Source organism: Dama dama, chromosome 24 (genome assembly GCF_033118175.1).
Source record: "Dama dama isolate Ldn47 chromosome 24, ASM3311817v1, whole genome shotgun sequence".
Classification (NCBI taxonomy): Eukaryota; Metazoa; Chordata; class Mammalia; order Artiodactyla; family Cervidae; genus Dama; species Dama dama.
In genome coordinates this window covers 57188703-57199188 of record NC_083704.1, presented here as the reverse complement: position 1 = coordinate 57199188, position 10486 = coordinate 57188703, and positions in this window count along the sequence as shown.

Sequence of the window (10486 nt, the reverse complement as noted above, 5' to 3'; positions counted from 1 at the left end):
TAGTTCTGGACCTTCTAAACACCAAAGCAGAGGCAAGGCCAGAGGAAGTGACTCATGTCTGCCTGATGCAAAGTGCAGGCTTCGAATGAGGAAAAGCAGTATGTACGTCTCTAGTGTGTAAAGTCTATATGATTTAAGACTTATGGAGCTGAACGGTTGAGGACGACACTGGAGGTGTGGTAGGCCATGGAATGTCAAATGGTGAAATCCTGGTAAGATTAAACATTAAAACCCTCCTCTTTTTCCCTGTAGGATGTGAATTACAAATCATTGATGGAGGCAAAACTGGGACGAAGCTGGAGAACATATTACCAATTAGGCACTTTAAAATGTTTGTGAGATCTAGCTTCTCTGGATGAGAACTCAACCTACTTCCATGGTGACCCAATAGGTATCAATTCTAAAAATCCCAAATCAGAAGAAACCATCTCTTCTCTGAGTTATTGCCCAGGACTCCAAGGAACTCCAACACATTAACCTTTCTGGATTCCTTTATTTGCTACTAGCCTAGGAATTTCTGGAAGGGGGTGGTGGTGGCAGGAGGCAGGACTCTGTCCTATTCACTTTGTAACCTTAGCAACTGACCCAGAAGAGCTGTTCCCTGAAGGTTTACTGAACTATAAGCATGCATGTCTTTTCCTATTTCTTCCAGACTATTCCAATGATGTGTTGGGCACCTGTCTCCCTCACTAAACCATGAATTTCTTCAGGGTGAAATTCATGTTTGATTTATCTTAGTACACTCATGCTCCCTGTATTCAAAACCATGCCTAAGACAGAATAAGCACTCAGTTTGAGTCTGCTGAATAACTTAAATGTGTATGTGAATGAAAGAACAAAAAGAGCCTCCCTAAACTTTGTCAATATACCTCAATAAAGCTGGAGGATAAAAATGAGCCTCCTTGCTTCTGACCGTCGATTAGTTGCTTTACGTCTTCCTTGCAGCCTAGAGCTTCTAAAGCTGGGGCATCTAAAGTTATCTATTAGTGCAGTGGTTCTCAAACTGATGTGGATTCGAATTATCTAGAGGTCCAGGTTCTTTGATATACAAAAGGGCCTGGGCCTTTGTAGTTTTACTAATTTTCCCAGATGATTCTAACAGCAACCCAAACTGGAGAACTAAGGCTTTTGAGCAGTGCTTATCAACCTTTTTCATGTTGTACCATCATAGAGCATGATACTTATTCAGCATATTGGAATAAACAAGATGAAGCTACTTGCAGCCAGGGGACTCAAACTCTTACCCACTGAGGACACTTTTATTCACTGGGAACACCAGCTGGAATGCTCTGCAGAACCCTAATACTCAAACAGTGATCTGGGGATGAACAGCTTCAGGATCAACCAAGACCTTGTTAAAAATGCCAATCTGAGGCCTCCCCAGGCTCCTGAAAGAGCATTTTAACAAGATCTCCAGAAGATTCGCAAGATCATGAAAGACTGAAAAGCACTGATTTTAACACCCCTAACCTTGAGACTTGACTTCTTGACTTCACACTCGAAGATGTCTGGCTCTAGGTGAGTCAAGTGTGCCTAGGAAGCATCACTAGAAACAAAGCTAGTGAAGGTGATGGAATTTCAGCTGAGCTATTTCAAATCCAAAAGATGATGCTGTTAAACTGCTGCATTCAATATGCCAGCAAATTTGGAAAATTCAGCAGTGGCCACAAGACTGGAAAAGTTCAGTTTTCATTCCAATCTCAAAGAAAGGCAATGCCAAAGAATGCTCAAACAACTGCACAATTGCACTCATTTCACATACTAGCAAAGTAATGCTCAATATTCTCCAAGCCAGGCTTCAACAGTATGTGCACCGAGAACTTCCAGATGTTCAAGCTGGATTTAGAAAAGGCAGAGGAACCAGAGATCAGCTTGCCAACACCTGTTGGATCACTGAAAAAGAAAGAGAGTTCCAGAAAAACTTCTACTTCTGATTTATTGATTATGCCAAACCTTTGACTGTGTGGATCACAACAAACTGTGGAAAATTCTTAAAGTGATGGGAATACCAGACCACCTGACCTGCCTCCTGAGAAATCTCTATGCAGGTCAAGAAGCAACAGTTAGAACTGGACATGGAACAACAAACTGGCTCCAAATCGGGAAAGGAGTACATCAAGGCAGTATATTGTCACCCTGCTTATTTAACTTATATACAGAGTACATCATGAGAAATGCTGGGCTAGATGAAGCACAAGCTGGAATCAAGACTGCTGGAAGAAATATCAATAATCTCAGATATGCAAATGACACCATCCTTATGGCAGAAAGTTAAGAAAAACTAAAGAGCCTCTTGATGAAAGTGAAAGAGAAGAGTGAAAAAGTTGACTTAAAACTCAACATTCAGAAAACTAAGATCATGGCATCTGGTCCCATCACTTCATGGCAAATAGATGGGGAAACAATGGTAACAGTGAGAGACTTTATTTTGGGGGGCTCCAAATCACTGTAGATGGTGACTGCAGCCATGAAATTAAAAGACGCTTACTCCTTGGAAGAAAAGTTATGACCAACCTAGACATAGCAGAGACATTACTTTGCCAACAAAGGTCCATCTAGTCAAAGCTATGGTTTTTCCAGTGGTCATGTATGGATGTGAGAGGTGGACTATAAAGTGGGCTAAGTGCCGAAGAATTGATGCCTTTGAACTGTGGTGTTAGAGAAGACTCTTGAGAGTCCCTTGGACTGCAAGGAGATCCAACCAGTCCATCTTAAAGGAAATCAGTCCTGAATATTCATTGGAAGGACTGATGCTGAAGATGAAGTTCCAATACTTTGGCCACATGATGTGAAGAGCTGACTTATTAGAAAAGACCCTGATGCTGGGAAAGATTGAAGGCAGGAGGAGAAGGGGATGATAGAGGATGAGAAGGTTGCATGGCATCACCAACTCAGTAGACATGAATCTGAGCAAGCTCCAGAAGATGGTGAAGGACAGGGAAGTCTGGTGTGCAACAGTCCATGGGGTTGCAAAGGGTTGGACAAGACTGAGCGACTCACCAATAAACCTTGAAACTCTTAACTCCTCTCTGACCCAAACAAAATCTATGTGTGTCCAGGAAAAGACATGACTCTTCCTTCCCTGTAGTTGACTCAGAGAAGCAGGGGAAGTGGGGCAGCAATCTGCTGAGCTCAGCTACAACCACTCTTACACTTGAGGTCACTGGAGGAGACTGGGAGTGGGGGTTGTGGTATACGTGGTATTTCATTCCTGGCAGAGCACCACTGAGCCAGAGTTTAATGAACATAATCTTAGATGTTTAAAAAAAAAAGTCAGAATTCTAAAAGATGGTGAAGAAAAGTTTGTACTCTCTCTCTACACCTGAGATATATCCAGGACAGTTTTCTGTTCCATTCCTGCTACCATAACTCTAGTTCATCCACTCACTCATTCATTCCTTGAGCATCGATTCTATGGCCAGTATCACATTAAGTACCAGAAATAAAAATCTGAAACGACACTTAGATTGCCGCTCAAGCCTCTGCCCACAGCCTCTTATCCTCCCAGTTCACACTGCCTACTACACCAGACTACCCTTCATAGAATGTGTGTTTCAGTGTCACTCCTGTGGACCAGGTGCTCTCAAGGGTGCCAACCTTCTTTATTTGCTGGCCTATCTCCTGGCATTTTCCTATATACACCTACCAATCCCTGAAGCTGGACTGCCCTTTAAATGTGGCAAGCACTTTGCTGCTGGAATGTGATTCAGCAGGTCTGGAAAGCAGCCCAAGCCTCTGTATTTTTGTGAAGTTCCTTGATTGGGGCTGATGTACAGCCATGACTGAGAAACACTTGTTAAGAAGATCAGAGACATGACCCCTGTCCTCCGGACACTCACAGCCCAGCCATGCAGCGTGTGAAAGCAATGATAATGGAAAGTGGGAGCTGTGGTACTCAGCACAGTGATGACACCTACACAGGGGCCCCAATCCTGGTCAGGACTTCCAGGAGGCTGGCTGGAGGAGAGGACATCTGAAATGCTGTTTTGTAGGATAATGAGAGGAAGTAAGATACTTAGGCAGGAGACTGTGTGTGAAGCTTTGTAACACCTCAGGGAACTAGAGTGAATATAGCATGCAGGGTGGCATCAGGAGGAGAGGACGGTGAGGCGGATGGTCAGACTTCAGAAAGTCTGCTTTGCCACACTAGAGAATCTCATCTTAATCACACAATGGTGTAGGATGGCAGCACGGGAGATTTTAATCAGGAATACAGACCTAAACTTGAGTCTCAAATAAGTAGCCTGAAGGTTTTGCAGAGGATGTGTGAGAAGATAGGGGTGGGGCTGAGGGCATGGAAGTCCAGCACAAGAAGGCTAGTTGGGAAAGCCACATGGGGTTAGGCATGTCAGAAAGACAATTGTCACGACTTGGTTCTGCTTCTCGCGGCTATGCAGCCTCCATCAAGTCGTGTCATTTCTCAGGGCCTCAGTCTCTTCATCTGTAACATCGGTGGGTTGTAACACATAACCGGAAAGATCATCCTCAGTGCTACAAGCCCATGATGTGGTGAAATTCAGTCTGGGAGACAGTTTGTGTTTTGTTTTTTTAATTGTGGTAAAACACACATAACGTAAAATGTACCCTTTTAGCCACTTTTAAGAGTACAGTTCAGTGTTATGAAGTACATCCACACTGTTGTGCAACCGTCACCACCACCACCCACCTCCATAACTTTTTTTGCCTTCCTCAGCTGAACCTGTCCCCACTCAACACTAACTCCCCATTTTCTCCTCCTCCCAGCCCCTGGCAATCACTTTCTGTTCTACTTTCTGGCTCCATGAACTGAACTACTCTAGAAATCTCATACAAGTGGAATCATAGAGTATTTATCCACTTGTGACTGGCTTATTTCACTTAAAACAACGTTTTCAAGGTTCATCCTAATTGAAGCTTGTGTCAGAATTTCCTTCCACTGTAGGCATATACCATATTTTGTCCACCTATTCATCTCTTGATGAACACTTGGACTGCATCTACCTTTGACTTTTGTGAATAATGCTACTACAGAGATGAGTGTACAAACATCTGTTTAGGGCAAGTCCTGCTTTCAATTCTTTTGAGAATATACTTAGATGTGGGACCACTGGATCACATGGTAACTCTATATTTAATTTTTTGAGGCACTGACAAAACTGCTTTCCACAGTGGCTACTCAGCATTTTACATTTCTAGCAGTAAAGTACAAAAGTTCTAATTTTTCCAAACCTCATAACACCTGTTATTTTCTGTGTTTTTTTTTTTTTTTTTTTTTACAGTACCATCCTAATGGGTGTGGAGTGGTATTTCATTGTGATTTTGATTTGTATTTCTCTAATGATTAGCAATGTAGAACAACTCTTCATGGGTTTGCTGGCCATTTTCTTTTTTGGACTTATAAGCTGTTCAAGCCCTTTACCCAATTTTTAATTCGGTCTTTGCTTTTTTGTTGTTCAGCTATAGGAGCTCTTTATATATTTTAGATATTAATCTCTCATCAGATATATGATTTACAAATTTTTCCCATTCAATGGATTGCTCTTTCATTCTGTTGAGTGTGTCCAATTTGTCTATTGTTACTTTTGTTGACTGTTCCTTTGGTATCAGATCCAAGAAGCTATTGCCAAATCCAATGTCATGAGGCTTTCCTCTATGTTTCTTCTAAGGTTTTTATAGGTTTAGTTTTTACATTTGGGTCTTTGATCTATTTTGAGTTAATCTTTGTACATGGTATATAGTAAGGGTTCACTTAATTCTTGTGCATTTGGGTATCCAGTTTTCCCAACACCATGTTGAAAATACTGTATTTTCCCTATTGAATTAGCTTGATGCCCCTGTCAAAATTCATTCGACCATATATGTGAGGGTTTATTTTTGAGCTCTCTATTTTGTCAATCAGTATATCTGTCTTTAGGCCAGGACAACTGTTTTGACTATTGTAGCTTTATATAAGCTTGAAATAAGGAAATGTGAGACCTTTAATTTTGTTCTCTTTTAACATTATTTGGCTATTTAGGGTCCTCTGAGAGTCCATATGAATTTTAGGATGGATTTTTGTTTTTCTGTGAAAAAAAAAGTGCTTGAATTTTTATGAGGGTTGCACAGACTTTAATCTGCAGATCACTTCAGTTAATACTGACATCTTAACACATTAAGTCTTCTAATCCATGAATATAGACCATCTTTCATTTAGTTCTAACTTCTTTAATCTCCTTCAGAAATGTTTTGCACCTTCAGTGTGCAAGTTTTTCACCTCCTTGCTTAAGTTTACTCGTATTTTATTCTTTTTGATGTTACTGTAAATAGAATTTTTTTCTTAATTTCCTTTCTGTTTTTCAGAAATGCAACTGATTTTCATGTATCGATTTTATATCCTGCAACACTGCTGAATTCATTAGTTCCAACAGATTTTATGTAGAATCTTCGGGGTTTTGCACATATAAGATCATGTCATCTGCAAAGACAATTTTACTTCTTTATTTCCAGTTTTGATGCTTTTCCTTGTCTATTTTTTTCCCTTGTCTAATTTCTTTTCCTTGTCTTGTCTAGTTTCCCTAGCTAATACTCCCACTACTTATTAAACAGAAGTGGTGAAAATGGGTATCTTAATCTCATCACTGATCCCGGAGGGAAAGATTTCAGTCTTTCATGGTTTAAAGGCTTTTTATCTATTCATGGGGTTAAAGAATTTCAGAAGTTTGCTAAGTAAGAGATCGCTTTATTAACGTAACTGGCAACAATGCTGAGGGATCAGAAAGGAAAGAGAAGGGGTAAGAAGTATCTGGTGAGTATACAGATTTGAGTGGGCTGCATATACTTCTAATTTTCCATAGGTATTAAACAGAGTGGAAAAGAATGAAAAATAAAGCAAGGTAGTAGGAGAGGCAAAAAGTCTTAATCAAAGCTGATTGAGCATCACTGAATGAAATGGCTTTGCGTTTATTTCCATGAATGACTTCCCAAGAAGCCCCCAGCCTTGACTGTAAGCTAAACAAACAGACAGCAACAACAAACCCAACACCTAAAACCAGGAACCTTGGAAGAATGAAAAAGGAATTGGGGGACTCACTCCATGTCCATTCCAGAAGCAGTCTCCTCTGGGGTTCTGACCCTCAACAAGCTATGTAAAAAGAACCCCAGCCACATTTACTGAAAGATGGAAAGTTTGTCTAAAAATACAAGAGAGGGAACTGAAACATTTCAGAGAAGGCAGGGCTCAGGAGCAAGAAACAAAAAGAGGAAGGCAAAATTCTACTTACAAAAAAAAGAGGAATGGAAATTGAATTCTCTTACAAAGAAAGTCCAGAAGCTTCCCCCTCTTCCCTGACTACTCCAACAAAAAAGGGGAAAAAATAGTCAATGGGAAACAGTTCTGAGAAAAATAAGTCTCTGCACCATTACAGTTGAGAATTCAAGCAACCTGCAAAGTTGGACAAATTCTTGACTAAAAGTGTGTTTGAAATGAAAAGGCTCTTCTTAAAATCACCCATCCCTCCCATCTCAGAGAGGAAACTGAGGCAGAGAAGACTGAAGCTCTACTAGAGTTACAGGGCTAACGAAGGTCAGAGACAGGTTGGAAAGGCATTTTCGGAAGTTGCCCTGTGCTCTTTTCTCTGACTCCCGTAGTGATCTGATGTACTCACTGCATCGAACTGGAACCTCTCCCTTGACATTTCCTCAGGACCAAATTTACATTGAAGTCTGTGGTTCTCAGAGTAGGGCCCCATATCAGCAGCACTAGCATTGTCTGGGAACTTGTTAGAAATGCACGTTCTCTGCCCTCCAGTCCTACAGAATCAGAAACTCTCGGAGTAAGGACCAGGTTTAACAAGCTCAATGGGAAATTCTGATGCATTAAGGTTTGAGAATTGCTGGTCCAAGAAATACATCCCTTTTACTCATTATAACATGAATAATGACAAACATGTACTTTACCATTTAAAGAGCTTTTAACCTTCATTTTTCTTTATTTTAGTTGTCCAGCAGGGGTGGGGGGGTCCCCTCTTAAAATCTCTGTGAAAGTAGAAAGTCAGGTAATGATATACCTATTTTATGGCCTCAGAGCTGAAGTTAAAGAAGGGTAAGTGGTTCTGAGATGGCAAGTCTAGAGAGGGCAGAGCGAAAACTGCAAGGGAGTCTTCTGCCTTGAAAATCAGCATAGTTGTCCCAAGGTGCTCCTCCATAAAACTTACCACTTATCACTTCTAAATAAAATGGTATCGACTAGGGCCAACTTTCAGACCATTCTTAGAAGCATACAATGCCAAGGCCAATGTGTCATGGGTACAGATGAGGAAATAACAATACTAAGAGCTCCCATTTTTTGAGGACTTAGACCGGATCTTGTTGGGGAGGAAGCAGTCTCAGAGAGACAACGCTGCCCACTCTAATCACCAGGTGAGCCTAGAAGAGCTGAGATCAGGATGCAGGTGTTTGGCTCCAGAGCCTGCCCGCCCATAGAGGTTACATGAATTGTACTTGGTCATCCAGAGCATGAGGGGGCAGTACTGACCTCACACTAAATTCTCTGAACTGTAAATGCAGTACCCTATCAACCTACAGAAAATCACTTCTCTCTAGACCAACGGCTTTCAAACATAAAATCCATCAGAATCACTTGTAAGGTTTATTTAAACACAGATTACCCCACCCCAAGAGCTTCCGATTCCACAGACTGGAGTGGGGCCGATGGATCTGCGTTTCTAACAAGCTCCCAGGCAATGCTGATACTGTGGACCACACTCTGAGTAGTGAGGCTCTAGACTCCCTAACCTGAAGAGTGACCAGGCTGAAGCAGCAAAGGAGTAAGAAGCAAAGTTCTCAGTCTAATATCTTCACTATCAGTCCTAATCAGTAATGTACACACAGTCCCATGCCTTTTGCCTTCAGCTTCTCATCTGTATCCACCCCTCCTTTCCCTTCCAGTGCCTCTCTCCAGTTACCTCACACCGGGTAACATCAGGCCTCCTGGCACTAGCCTCAATCCATTCTGCTCACCTCCATCAGATTTATTTTCCTTGTCAGAGCACCAAGTCATATAAGGCCTGAACTTATCATTTAAGGTTTTCCATGACTTCTGTGAGTCAACCTAACATTTTGGCCTTATCTCCAGTAACACGTCTTCACCACAGCTTTATCCCTCTTTCTCTCTCATTACTTTTGTTTATGCCATCTCTTCTAAGTGAAATCTCCCTCACCATCTCCCCAGATTTAAATTCTTCAGAGCTCATCTCAAATGCCCTTCCTCCCACGAATCCTTTTTTCTCGGAAACCCCCAGTGGGAGGTCCTTCCTCCTCTGAGCTCTCCATAGCACAGAGATCTACACTGGTGGCCATTATCTTATGCTGCCCTGCATTAAAATTTCTCCATTCTGTTACACTGCCATTCCTTTGAAGGCAGACACCTTCTTGTGTCTTATGCATCTATTTCTATTTCAGCACAGTACCCAAAACACTTCAGGCCTTCAATCAGCATTGGGTGAATGAATGTATGTGTTCTGTTTCCAGTCATATTGCACATGAACCATTAGTCTTCCTTGATAGGGATCTAAAGAATAAATAATAAAGGTCAGTGCAAAGTCATTAACAAACACTGAGGACAATTTATGGAGACATTCTAAGGGCTAATCATTACACATTGCGATGCTCATCTACCTGAAGCCAGCTAAATATTGGCCAAGTTAATGAGCTTACAGAAAAAAATAATAAAATATCATGAAAAGCCCCAGCTAGTCCCCATTTCAAGTAATAAAATGAGGCCCTATGATACTATTTCATAAATAGTATAATTGCTGGTTCTATTTATAGTAAAGCAAGATATGAGAGAAGTCTGAAAAATCCTGCCACAAACTTCTGATAATAATGGCCTTTTCACCCTTCTGCCTTCTAAGCATAGGCACGTTCTCCTCTTTGGAGACCTCTAACCACACAGAGAAGGGAAGCCATGTGAAATCCATACAAATGAGGGATTCTGGAAAATGCAGTTTCTCACTTCCCTTCTATATGCTCCTGATCCAAAGCCTTTACTACTTTATATTATACTTAAACTTCTTAATATAGCATTGTACAGTCTGGATATAGTCAAGGTTATAGTCTTCCCAGTGGTCACTTACAGTTGTGAGAGCTGGACTGTAAAGAAGGCAGAGTGCTGAAGACTTTATGCCTTCAAACTGTGGTGCTGGAGAAGACTCCTCAAAGTCCCTTGGACAGCAAAGAGATCAAACCAGTCAATCTTAAGGGAAATCAACCCTGAATACACACTGGAAGGACTGATGCTGAAGTTGAAGCTCCAGTATTTTGGTCACCTGATGTGAACAGCTGATTCACTAGAAAAGTCCCTGGTGCTGGGCAAGATTTAGGGAAGAAGGAGAAGAGGGCATCAGAGGATGAGGTGGCTGAATGGCATCACTGATGCAATGGACTTGGGCAAACTTCAGAAGATGGTGAGGGACAGGGAGGCCTGGCATGCTGCAGTCCATGGGGTCACAGAGTCGGACACGACTGGGCG